This window comes from Pongo pygmaeus, chromosome 7 (genome assembly GCF_028885625.2).
Source record: "Pongo pygmaeus isolate AG05252 chromosome 7, NHGRI_mPonPyg2-v2.0_pri, whole genome shotgun sequence".
NCBI classification, from domain to species: domain Eukaryota; kingdom Metazoa; phylum Chordata; class Mammalia; order Primates; family Hominidae; genus Pongo; species Pongo pygmaeus.
Window position 1 is genome coordinate 133,037,154 of NC_072380.2, and position 13,118 is coordinate 133,050,271.

Sequence of the window (13,118 nt, forward strand, 5' to 3'; positions counted from 1 at the left end):
TATGAATTAAAATTTAAATAGAATGGCTTTCTGTAGTATGGCTTACATGGCAATCTCCATTTATTTAATATAGTTCAATTATTGGTTCTTTTCATCTGTTCAAGTGGACAGCAGTACAATAAAGTATAAAGATGTTCAGGAAGGGGATACACTAACATCTGGTATTTGTTTAGTCAATAAGGTTTTACTGAACCAAGTTTGAGGTTCTTGTTCTCAAAGAGTTTATAGTTTATTGGGAAGAAATATAACTAAATAAGAAACTTTTATTACATGCTATCATGGGAGCAGAGCCCTGTGAGAACTCAAAGAATGAATAACCAAGCTAGGCTTGGAGGCTGGAAGAAGACTTCTCAGAGGAAGTACCATCTAGGCCGAGTCTTGATTGAAAGATAGAAGTCAGCCAGGTGAACAAGGAAAGGAAAGCTATTGCAAGCAGAGGGTACAGCATATACAAAGAGGTAGAGGCAAGGGAAGGTGGGGCATTTCCAATATCGTACATCGTTTAGTATGGCAGGAGATTAGAGTAATTGTGTGTGTGTGTTGAATGCATGTGCACACATACTTAGGTATGGGGAGATTGTTAAGAGATGAAATTAGAGAGGTAAGCACAGATTCACTTAAATCATCTATTTTTTCCAACTAAGGATTTTGAACTTTAACTTGAAGGCAATAGGGAGTCATTAAATTTTCAGCAAAGGACACAGAGGCTGGTCTTCCTTAAACTGTCACCGATTTAGACATGTGAGCAGCCCCACAGTTTCTCTCAAGACTGGATTATAAAGAGTGTCGACCACTTAGATTCAATCCAATGAAGGACAACACACCTGGTGTTTTTGGTCGAACTTACTAGGTTAGCAAACAATTGACTTGAGCACTCACTTCTCTACTCAAACAAGGTTTGCTTTTAGCTCAGGGTAGCTATACTGTTCAAGAATAATGCAATTGTTCTTGTTTTTTCTGTAGAATGTAGATGTGTAACCCTTCTACTCCCCCCCCCTTTTTTTTTAACACCAAACTGTTGTTTGTGTAAAATCTCAATGTAGTCTCTGTTCATCAAATGGAATTACTCAGTCTGTGAAATATGTTTAGGTGCATGTATCTAAAGAAGGCATTCTGTAACAGTTAGATTTATGTATCGTTCTTGTACATGTGGAAGGAGCGTCTAGAAATATTTATATATTTTGGCAAAGGGCATAGGCTAAGATCCTGTGTGGTTACACACCTGGATTCCTTCGTGATTCCTGAAGTTCTGAAAATGGCAATTCTAAAGATTTAGTTCGGTGAGTTTATTTGATTTATCTGTGCATGAAGTCCAATTTTGGCAAAGAACTCACTAATCAAACATGTTGGATTAGTTAGTGTTTGAGTCATTTGGTTTTGGAATTCTTTCTTTTAACACCAATATACCAACACAGACTTTTTATAAATATTTTGCTATCCCTCCAAACGTGTGTTCCTCTATAGGATTAAAAGGCTTAGAGCTGTAATAAAGTGATAAGATACCTATAATTGGATTTTATTTTCCTTTCTCTTCCATTCTGGAAGTTAAACTTTTAGAGTATGTCTGATTCTAATTTGAAAACATATTAGATGGAAGTGGGCTTGCTTTTCCAAACTAGATTTCCGAGGATACTCATTCTTTATAGGGCCACGTTTAAAGAAAAGATCGTATGAATCCTGTGATGATTCTTTTAGAAGAGATATTTGAAGGCAATATCATTTCAATGTGCAACACAAGCAGACGCCATTCACACAGAATAAAACATAATGGTGCCCCTGAAATTGTGTAACATGGCTGCCTTGCTTGAGGGAAGGACCACATATTTTTAATCAATCAGCCATGTCTTAATTGAGCACATATAATATGCTGTGTACTCAGCCTGGAAAGAGTTGTTCATTACTGCCTACAGAGAAGAATCCAGAAGAAGAGAGAACTTCAATGGCAGAGGGAGACAGTTTGTGGACTGTGTGCCTAGAGGAGATGGAAGGAAGGGATAAGAGCATGGCTGTTCCCTGGGGCCAGAAAGACTGTCTTCTCAGAGACAGTAGAGAAGGAAAGAAGAAACGAAGGATGGATTAAAAACGGCTATTTAGGTGGCTCTGATCTGTTCAGTCAACTGATCTGAGGGCTTAAGGTTAGTAAAGTTCTAACACAGTTAGATATTAATTACTGGGCAGGATTGTAAGGTAGGAGGCCCAGGACAATTTTCATGGTGGGAGACAGACCTTAGACACAAAGCACCCCAGAAGACATGCTGCATTGGAGGGCCAGCTCTCCCTGGTTCAGCAGTGGGAGAGGAGGTGCTGTTTATGGAGTGAGCACAAACACCTTGCAATTATTCCTGCTCCACCTCAGGCCATTCTAAAAGGCAAAGCTGCATTTGGGGAAAAAAAATAATTACAACAACAATAACAACTGTGGCATAGAAGGAGAGCAAATGCAGGATGAGACTTACTGCTGAAATGACTGAGAAGACACTTCCAGAAAACTCCCCAGTCAGGCTCCACTGTCCAAAAAATCAGGAAGGCAAAGCTTTTTATTTTCCTCCACTCTGAGCACTGAAGTCACTTAATGTTACTGTGCCTTTATTTCCCCAGTCCTGTGTGAGTAAAGCCTACTCTAGGGAAAGGAGAAGCTGCAACAAACATTTTCAATGATGTTCAATCAGCGCTTTTAGCTCCTTGGACAGTGTAAGGAGTACATGAGTGTGGTGTGCAGTAGGAGTGGTGGGCTATTTCTTACTGCTCATTTTTCTTCCTTTTATATCTTTGCCTTCTCTTGTTTATTTACTTATTTTAATTTTAATTTTTAGAGATAAGGTCTCCCTCTGTGGCCCAGGCTGGAGTGCAGTGGTGCAATCACGACTCACTGCAGCCTCAAACTCCTGAGCTCAAGTGATCCTCCCACCTCAGCTTACCAAGCAGCTGGGACTGCAGGTTTGCACCACCATGTCTGGCTAATTTTTAAATTTTATTTATTTATTTTTTTTGGTAGAGATGGGGATCTTGCTATGTTGCCCAAGATGGTCTCAAACACCTAGCTTCAAGCGATTCTCCTGCCTCAGCCTCCCAAAGGGATTACAAGCATGAGCCACAACACCTGGCCAAATCTTTGTCTTCTCTTATCGACAGCCACAAACTTAAAGCGCAAACCAGGTGCCATCACCTTGACTGAAAGCTTAGGGAAAGGTTAGCACCCCTTTCCTGAAGCTGAAGCCAATAGTACCCTTGAATTTAGCCTAGAAGGAGTGAGATCGTAACAAATAATAAAAAGGAGAAGATGAAACATCTTTTCTTCTAATGTTTGTAGCTTATTCTGGCTTTTCCCAAGGGGAATCTTTGACTCAGAGGTAGCTCTTATTCAACTCTGGGCCTGAGGCCATAAGCAAGTCCGGTAAAAACTGAATTTCTTCATTGAACAAGTTGCAGCCTCTTGCTAGGCAGTCAGTAGAGTACAGGACCACACTTTAAAAAGCAATAGTGCAAGTTCATATTTCATAGCCAAATGTATTGAGGCATTCAGTTTTCATTCCAGGTCATTCCAACAGAAAGCATTTTCGTCTCATCTTTCATTTGCACTGTAAATCTTGTCACTGCTCTCATCTCCTTCCTCTTCTTTTCTTCGTATCTGTGACCTCAGGACCTATCCTGTGATCTTTGAGCTCCTCTAATATATGGTGGCTTTCTCAGTCCCCACCCTAGACATCAGGGTGGTCCTCAGGAAAACTAGGAAGAACAGGCAAGACATGGATTACTTCATGTTTGCAAGCCCTCACTTTCCTCAGCGGTAAAGTGGAAAAAATAATATTTGACTTCAGAGAATTGTCATAGAGATTAATTAATATAAAGCATTTCTCTATAAAAATGTGATTTTAGCTAATATTAGTATTCACTATTTTCAAGGTAAACTTAACAAGTCCGGACATTTATAACATTTTATAAGGCTTGTACTTGACATTTCAAGGTGCCTTAGATGACTAAAGAAATACAAAAATTCTTTTTTTAAAAGCAAGTTAAAATTTTTTTTTCTTGGATTTCACCTCACAAGGACACTGGAAGCATGCTTCTAGATTATGCAGGTTTTATGTCTACAAAGGACATATTTGTGATGAATATCCCATTTCATCAAAAGTGAGTTAGACTTGAAATGCACTTGAGAAATTGAACGTGAGTCAAATATCTGGATTTAATTTTTATCATAAATGTTAAGCAGTGATGAAATATTTATCTAAGGAATATTTTGTAAAATACTAAGATTCATGATAATTATTCCCTTGAGCATCTTCGTCCTTCTGAAGAGGATGTGTAAATACCATCACAAAACTAGTGGAGGGAATAATTTGGTTTTCTTTTTTGTGGCTCTAGATGGGTTTTATAAAATCCCAAGAAAGCCTTTGCACAATCAGCCACAGTGATGATGGTATATGCAATTGAGACTGAACAGATTATTTGATAAAAATAGCAGCAACCACTATCATTACTTATTGAATATGTGCAGATGCTTTGCAATTATGATGTTCTCTAGTCCTCAGAATAACTATGAATGCTAGTCATTGTTATCCCCATTTTACAGACAGAATCTAAAGCTCAGAAAACTGAAGAAACAATGCCACACAGCTAGTAAGTGTTAGAGCCAGGATTTTAATCCATCTGCCTGGCTCCTACACTTCACTCTTTCTTTCCACAAAATTATATTAGTAAAGATCACCACAGGATTTTGTTACTGTGAGAAAATCTTTCTCAAAAGAGATATTTCATAAGCAGGACTTCAACATGGAAGATGTTTCGCCCAGCATTTTGGGGCAATAGGAACCCAGTGTGGGTTACTTTCTTGACGAAGTAGATACTGATACTTCACCCATAAAAATATGGTTTCTAGATCACTTTACACCTTTACCTGGAGAGTGGCACACCTGGGCACATCTGAGAAGAGAACAGCTACTAAGACATATTAGTTTCCTGTTTTTACTGACTCTAAAGAGATTTCTGGGCCAGGTGCGGTGGCTCACGCCTATAATCCCAGCACTTTGGGAGGCCGAGGCGGGTGGATCACAAGGTCAGGCATTCAAGACAAGCCTGGCCAACATGGTGATACCCCGTCCCTACTAAAAATACAAAAAAAAAAAAAATAGCTCGGCATGGTGGCACGAGCCTGTAATCCCAGCTACTCAGGTGGCTGAGGCAGAAGAATCACTTGAACCAAGGATGTGGAGATTGCAGTGAGCCAAGATCGCACCACTGCACTCCAGCCTGGGCGACAGAACAAGACTCCGTCTTAGGAAAAAAAAAAAAAAAAAAGATACTTCTGAAATTGTCTTTTTCTGGGTCACAGGCATAGTACAAATAGCAACATCTGCTTTGCACCCTGGTTCTAACGCTGTCCTTCAGCCTCGGGACTTGCATTTTATATTGGTAAACCAACAGTTTCCTAACTTAAGTCATCAGGTTGTTGTTTTGTGTTTTAATATACAGATTACTGGACTTCAATCTCAGAGCTTTGGATACAAAAGGTCTTAGGCATGATCTAGGAATGTATAGTTTTTAAAAGCTTAATGATTCTGATGACCAGCTAGGTTTTGGAATTACTAGATAGTATATTGTGTGAGACCTACCGATGTCAAAGTGATTTCTTTGATAGACTATTGCTGGTATATATATTTTTTTTAATTCACCAAAGTCATCACTGCAGGTTACTAAAAATGTACATATGTTTGTATTTATATATATACACATTTAAATTATAAATGAATATGTATATATTAAAAATAGTGTATGTGGACTGCATGTTCTCACTTATAAGTGGGAACTGAACAATGAGATAACATGGACACAGGGAGGGGAACAACACACACTGGGGCCTGTTGGGGGTTGTGGTTGGGGAAGGAGAGCATTAGGAAAAATAGCTAATGCATGCTGGGATTGATACCTCGGAGACAGGTTGATAGGTGCAGCAAACCACCATGGCCCACATTTACCTATGTAACAAACCTGCACATCCTGCACATGCACTCTGGAACTTAAAATAAAAATAAAATAGTATATGTGGTACATATGCAAGATATGCAGGTTTGTTACATAGGTAAACATGTGACATGAGGGTTGGTTGTACAGGTTATTTCATCACCCAGGTATTAAGCTATTAAGCCTAGTATACAGTAATTATTTTTCCTGATTCTCTCCCTCCTCCCATCCTTCACCCACTGATAGGCCCCAGTGTGGGTTATTTCCTTTTACGTGTCTGTGTGTTCTCATCATTTAGCTCCCACTTGTAAGTGAGAACATGCAGAATCTGATTTTTCTGTTCCTGCATAAGTTTGCTATGGATAATGGCCTTCAGTTCTATCCGCCATGTCCTTGCAAAGGACATGGTCTTGTTCTTTTTTATGGCTGCATAGTATTCTATGGTGTATATGTACTACATTTTCTTTATCCAGTCTATCATTGATGGGCATTTAGGTTGATTCCATGTCTTTGCTATTGTGAATAGTGCTGCAATGAACCCACACATGCATTTGTCTTTATAATAGAACAGTTTATATTCCTTTGGGCATATGCCCAGTAGTGGGATTGTGAGGTTGAATGGTAATTCTGTCTTTAGGTCTTTGAGGAATTGCCACACTGTCTTCCACAATGGTTGAACTAGTCTACACGCCCAATAGTGTAAAAGCGTTCCTTTTTCTCCACAACTTCGGCAGCATCTGTCTTTTTGTTTAGTTTTGTTTTTAACTTTTTAATAATAGGCATTCTGACTGGTGTGAGATCACATCTCATTGTGATTTTAATTTGCATTTCTTTAATGATCAGTGATGTTGAGCTTTTTTTTCATATGTTTGTTGGCTGCATGTATGCCTTCTTTTGAGAAATGTCTATTCATATCCTTTGCCTACTTTTTAATGGAGTTGTTTTTTTTCTTGCAAGTTTGTTTAAGTCCCTTAGAGATGCTGGATATTAGGCCTTTGTCAGATGCATAGTTTGCAAAAATTTTCTCCCATTCTGTAGGTTGTCTGTTTAGTCTGTTGATAGTTTCTTTTGCTGTACAGAAGTTCTTTAGTATAATTAGAGCCTATTTGTCAATTTTTGCTTTTGTTGCAATTGCTTTTGGCATCTTTGTCATGAAATCTTTGCCCGTTCCTATGTCCTGAATGGTATTGCCTAGATTGTCTTCCAGGGTTTTTATAGTTTTGGGTTTTACATTTAAATTTTTAATCCATCTTGAGTTAATATTTGTATATGGTATAAGGAAGGAGTCCAGTTTCAATCTTCTGCATATGGCTAGCCAGTTAACCCAGAGCCATTTATTGAATAGGGACTCATTTCCCCATTGCTTGTTTTTGTCAGGTTTCTCAAAGGTCAGATAGTTGTTGGTGTGTGGTCTTATTTCTGCGTTCTCTCTTCTGCTCCATTGGTCTATGTGTCTGTTCTTGTACCCGTACCATGTTCCTTTGGTTATCGTACCTCTGTAATACAGTTTGAAGTCATGAAGTGTGATGCCTCCAGCTTTGTTCTTTTTGCTTAGGATTGCCTTGGCTATAAGAATGAGATAATGTCCTTTTAAGCAACATGGATGGAGCTGGAGGCCATTATCCTGAGGAAACTAACACAGGAATAGAAAACCAAATACCACATATTCTCTTATAAGTGGGAGCTAAACGTTGAGTACATGTGGACACAAAGAAGGGAAAAATGGACACTGGGACCTACTTGAGGCTGGAGGGAGAGAGGAGGATGAGGATCAAAAAACTACTAATTGGGTACTATGCTTATTACCTGGGTAGCAAAATAATCTGTATTTTTTATTGCATGTCACAGTACCCCTGTGACATGCAATTTACCTGTATAACAAACCAGCACATGTACCCCAAACCTAAAAAAAAAAGTTTAAAAATAAATGAATAAGTAAATGAAATAAAAATAGTGTATGTATATATAATATATATAAATAGATGTATATGTTTATCTGTGCATATATACATATACATTTTTAATGTGTATGTGTGCATATTTGTGTTACTGAAAATTCCCCCATGTAACCCAATGCAAGGATTGATCCCAGATCTCTAGCCTGGGACAGTGTTTGCAGAGTGTGTGGCTTCTAGTTGCTTGGCCTCTTAATCTGGTGGTTGGTCTTAATCCTTTGCTGCAAGAAGCAGCCTTATTTCTTATGGCTGGCTGCCACATTAGTCTGCTTACAGAAGTCCAGAGCCATGCCACGGGGTTGAAATGGTGCAATGGGGGTTTCTTTAAGCATTTCTCTAACCCTGACTGCTTGAGCCTGGCCCCTTTCAACAAATTCATCTGTTGCCAGCTGCTTACAGACCCCACTGTACCCAAGAGTGTAGCGTCAGTTGAATGACCTTAACAATTGGCCAGAATCTTAAGGTTAGTATCATGACCAACTATTGTCAGCTTCAAAGAAGATATGAATGAAGAGTAGTATAATTGAGTCACTAGTTCTAAGCAGTATTTCTGCTGGCTACAGAAACAAATATTCTCCTTTCTGACTTGATTTTCAGTTGCAACACTATTTGTGGGCAGATCGGTTTTTTTAGAGACCATAGGCACAGCACCTAGAAACTATAAACTTTTAAAGAGCCTACCAAAAAATGTTTAGAAACTTGAAAAAGACACATATATTTGGTCTACAGTATGGAAAAGAAAACCGCAAAAATGGAAATTAAGAAATATTTAATTAAATGTCTGTATAACAATATAGTTTGCCAATTTCAGCCATGGTTACATTTAGTGTTTATTCAAATATTAGTGACTTTGAAAGCAAATTGTGAGTTAGGTATACTTTTGCTGATAAATCATAGCCAACCATAACTTAATAAGTTGCTCATAGGCAAATGTTTTTAAAAACAAATTATAAAAATCCTTTCAAGTTTTTATAGCAAGAATTATTTTTAATGTGGACTATGGGTGCATATTAATATTTTGAGGTAGGAATATTAAAAAGGAAAAATGCCTAGAGCTATTCATGTTATTTAAAAGAAATCCCTGTCTGTGGGTGACTAATTTCATGCATTTTTTAAAAAAGTCAGCCTAAGTGAATTCACATATTATGCTTATCATTTAACCTTCTATTTCCTAATATTCATTGTACACGCTTAATTAAGTGTTCTGCTGTTTGTTTGTTTGTTTGTTTGTTTTTGAGACAGAGTCTCACTCTGTTGCCCAGGCTGGAGTGCAGTGGTACGATCTCGGCTCACTACAACCTCCACCTCCTGGGTTCAAGCAATTCTCCTGCCTCAGCCACTTGAGTATCTGGGCTTACAGGCGTTAAGCTACCACGCCTGGCTAGTTTTTGTATTTTTAGTAGAGATGGGGTTTCGCCATGTTGGTCAGGCTGATCCCGAACCCCTGACCTCCAGTGATCCACCCTCCTCGGCCCCCCAAAGTGCTAGGATTACAGGCATGAGCCACCACACCTGGCCACGTGTTCTGCTTTATATGAGGATGTTTAATCTCTAAACACACATCTTAGATTAGCTCCCTGGTATAAAATGGAAAATGTATAGATATAAAAAGGTTTTGGGACATGCAAGTACTTTTTCAGCTGTTAATAGTTGAAGACCATTCAATGAGCTTTGATTATAGTTAAGCTGAATGACAAAGCTAGAATTTGCCCATTAATTTACCCTGCAAAACGCAGATATTTTGCAAAATTTTTCTTTTCACCAAGTTTATTGCTTTTACATAAAAAGCTTCTGCTACTGCTGCTCACCCTGAAATGAAGATGTGAGAAGAAGGGCCTGAACCCTGCCTTTTTAAGAGCTGACTGGCTTGCTCAGTGAGAGCTGTAACATGCAGTGGTGTGTGAATAGGGAGACTCATGCCATGGACCCAACCATTCTGATTACTTCACTTAAATTCTACGTCTTCTGTGAAAGTGTCTCTGTGTCCCCAAGCCTGGGTTAGGTGCTCTTCCTAGATGTTCCCATTGGAACTCTATAGTCTCTCAGCATAGCATACTGTTGGTTTCTTTTCATTGTTTGACTATCCTCAAAACTGTAAACTCTTAGAAGAGTGACTGTCTTGTTCATCATTGTCTACCTAGAGCCTAGCAGAATCCCCAGCATGTAGTACCTGTACAGGTATTTCTGGGTAATATGACAAATGCAAGGCTTGCAAATAAAAAATCTTTCAAAGGCAAATTTACTGGTGTCATTTAAGAGTTTAAAAACAAAACTATTTTATGAGATGGAAAATGTGAAGATCTTTAATTTTCTAGGGTTATGAAGAAATTTTAGAAAAAATGGCTTTGTGTTTTTGAAATGGTGTTAAGGCTAATATCCTTTTAGTTATCACAATTTATAATAAGAAAATCTTAATTTGAGATAAAGCAAGCAGATAACTCACAGTAGACTTAAAAACACCTTTGTTCTTGGTTGGGTGCAGTGGTTCATGCCTGTAATCCCAGCACTTTGGGAGGCCGAGGCAGGTGGATTACTTGAGGTCAGGAGTTTGAGACCAGCCTGGCCAACATGCGAAATCCTGTCTCTACAAAAAATACAAAAATTAGCCGGGTGTGGTGGTGCATGTCTGTAATCCCAGCGACTCAGGAGGCTGAGGCAGGAGAATTTCTTGAGCCTGGGAGGCGGAGGTTGCCGTGAGCCGAGATTGTGCCACTGCACTCCAGCCTGAGCGACAGAGTGAGTGAGACTCTATCTCAAAAAACAGAAACAAAAACAAAAACCCACCTTTGTTCTTGAACAAATTTGTTCTTTGTTCTTGAACCATTATGTCTAAAAGTGTTTAGTTGTTCATGGCAGTCCATGAAAAAAGTGCCAGAATAAAATGCATTGTAGTGGATGCTGTTGGTGCCCTGATTGGACCCCCTTTACTTGGCAGGTGAACTACATCACCAGCTGCTGACTGCTAACAACTCATAATTGTCCCCTTCTCCAGATAATTGCCCTTGGAAATGTTATCTTGGCCCTCAGTCAATGACTAACTGATTTGGTTCATAGACTCTTACTGTGAGTCAACTCTGATGTGTAATTCACACTCTAGAGCTCCCCATGGGATCAGGCAGAAGTTTAGATAACTCACTACTCTACCTAACCTCTTCCCTGTCCCTACCCCACTTCCTTCACTACCTTACAGGTTTCTTCCAAGAACAATCCTGCAATAAGTCAGCTACACAAGGATCTGGATCTGCTTCTAGGATCCTAACCCTAAGGTTTTACTAAAATGAAATTTCAGCTTCTGAGAGTAGGATGACTCCTGATGTCTTTTCGACTTGCTTGCAGAGGGTTCAAGAGCAAGGAGAATGACACCAGCATTCCCCTCACCCTGTACATTTCCAGACTCATTCTACCTGTGATTCATGCTTATTTCTTCAATAAGATAAGTACAGCAGGAGCCTCAATCTTACTCAAATTAAGTATTTATTAGTGCAGTACCTTTTTTTTTTGAGATGGAGTCTTGCTTTGTCACCCACTGGAGTACAATGGTGCAATCTTGGCTCACTGCAACCTCCACCTCCCAGGTTCAAGTGATTCTCGTGCCTCAGCCTCCCAAGTAGCTGGGATTACAGGCATGAGCCACCATGCCTGGCTTAGTTTTGTATTTTTAGTAGAGACAGGGTTTCACCATGTTGGCCAGGCTGGTCTCAAACTCCTGACCTCAGGTCATCTGCCTGCCTCAGCCCTCCCAAAGTGCTGGGGTTACAGGCATGAGCCACTGCACCTGGCCACGTGCAGTACCTATTTTGTGTCAGTAATGTGTTAAGAAAGTTTTAGGAATGTAGCAATGAATAAAACATAATTTTCTGCCCTCAAAAGAAGAAGAGAAAGAAGAAATTCCAACTTTTGAGGATATTGTTTAGGTAGAACTTAAAGCAAACAAACATCTTATCCAGTCTCTGCTTTATTTGTTTTTTTGAGACAGGGTCTCACTCTATCACCCAGACTGGAGTGCAGTGGTGTGATCACAGCTCACTGAAGTTTCAACCTTCCTGGCTCAAGCAATCCTCCAGAGTAGCTGGGACTACAGGCGCAAGCCACCATGCAGAGCTATTTTTTTTTATTTTAATTTTTTTTTTTTTTTGGTAGAGATAGGGGTGTCTCTATGTTGTCCAGGCTAGTCTTGAACTCCTGGGCTCAAGCGATCCTTTTGCCTCAGCCTCCCAACGTGCTGGGATTACAGGTGTGTGCCACCACACCCAGCTGCAGCCTCCACTTTTGATTTGATCACGCTGAAGCACTAGCCCTTTCACCAAATTAAGCTCATATGTAGGAGCAACATTTCATCCTTCCAGATGATATGTACGTGATGTCCATAAATCAAGTGAATTCAAACCTCTTCACAAGAGTATCTTTCCAGGGTCACAGATGAGAGCACTGACAGACTGTTGTTTTTTAGACTCCTTCTCACATGATTGGGAGAGGGGATAAATGTGTTATTTCCTGCTGTTCTTCCTTGGAACAATGCAATTTTCTGCTGTTTCTTTTCTGCAGCTTGCCTCCTTCTGTGAAAAAGATTCCCCTCACTTGTTTTTGGAATGTTTCCCCTCTGGACACAGCCTGGCAGAGACTTGGGGAGGACTCCACAGTAACGCTGCAGTTTTGGTTGCTGGGTGGTTTGTGTTGGCCACGGGTCCTCTGTGGGCTCACACATAGGTGCATGTTCACTCCCTATCCAGTGCTGGAAGAGTTTTAAAGCAGGAAGCAAAAGATGCCTTTTTGGAAATGTCTCCTTAAGTTAGTGAATATGTGCCCAGAGTCCATTTTTCTAAGAACTTCATCTCAGAAATAAGAATATATTATTATAAACTTATAAACTTATTTTAAAAAAATGGGTTAGGTTTTCTTTCAACTCTCTCTTGGCCCCAGGTTTTCTCACTAGTAATATGAAGGAGTTAGAATGGATGAGTTCTAATATCCTGTTCATCCATCGCACACTCTGATTGCTGTTTGCACTTCTTCTTGGACAGGCTACATTTAAACTCCATTTAACATAATTTATTGGCTGGGCGCAATGCTCATGCCTTTAGTACCAGCACTTTGGGGAGTTAAGGCGTGCAGCAGATGACTCGAGCCTAGGAGTCCGAGACCACCCTGAGCAATGTGACAAAACCCCATCTCTACAAAACATACAAAAATTAGCCAGGCATA

The 13,118-nt window shown here is 39.6% G+C and overlaps 1 protein-coding gene across 3 annotated transcripts in view; it reads left to right on the forward strand.

Moving 5' to 3' along the window:
* COL14A1 (collagen type XIV alpha 1 chain) overlaps positions 1-13,118 on the forward strand; it is a 241,791-nt gene that overhangs the window by 189,069 nt on the left and 39,604 nt on the right. The gene's annotated exons all lie outside the window — the stretch shown is intronic.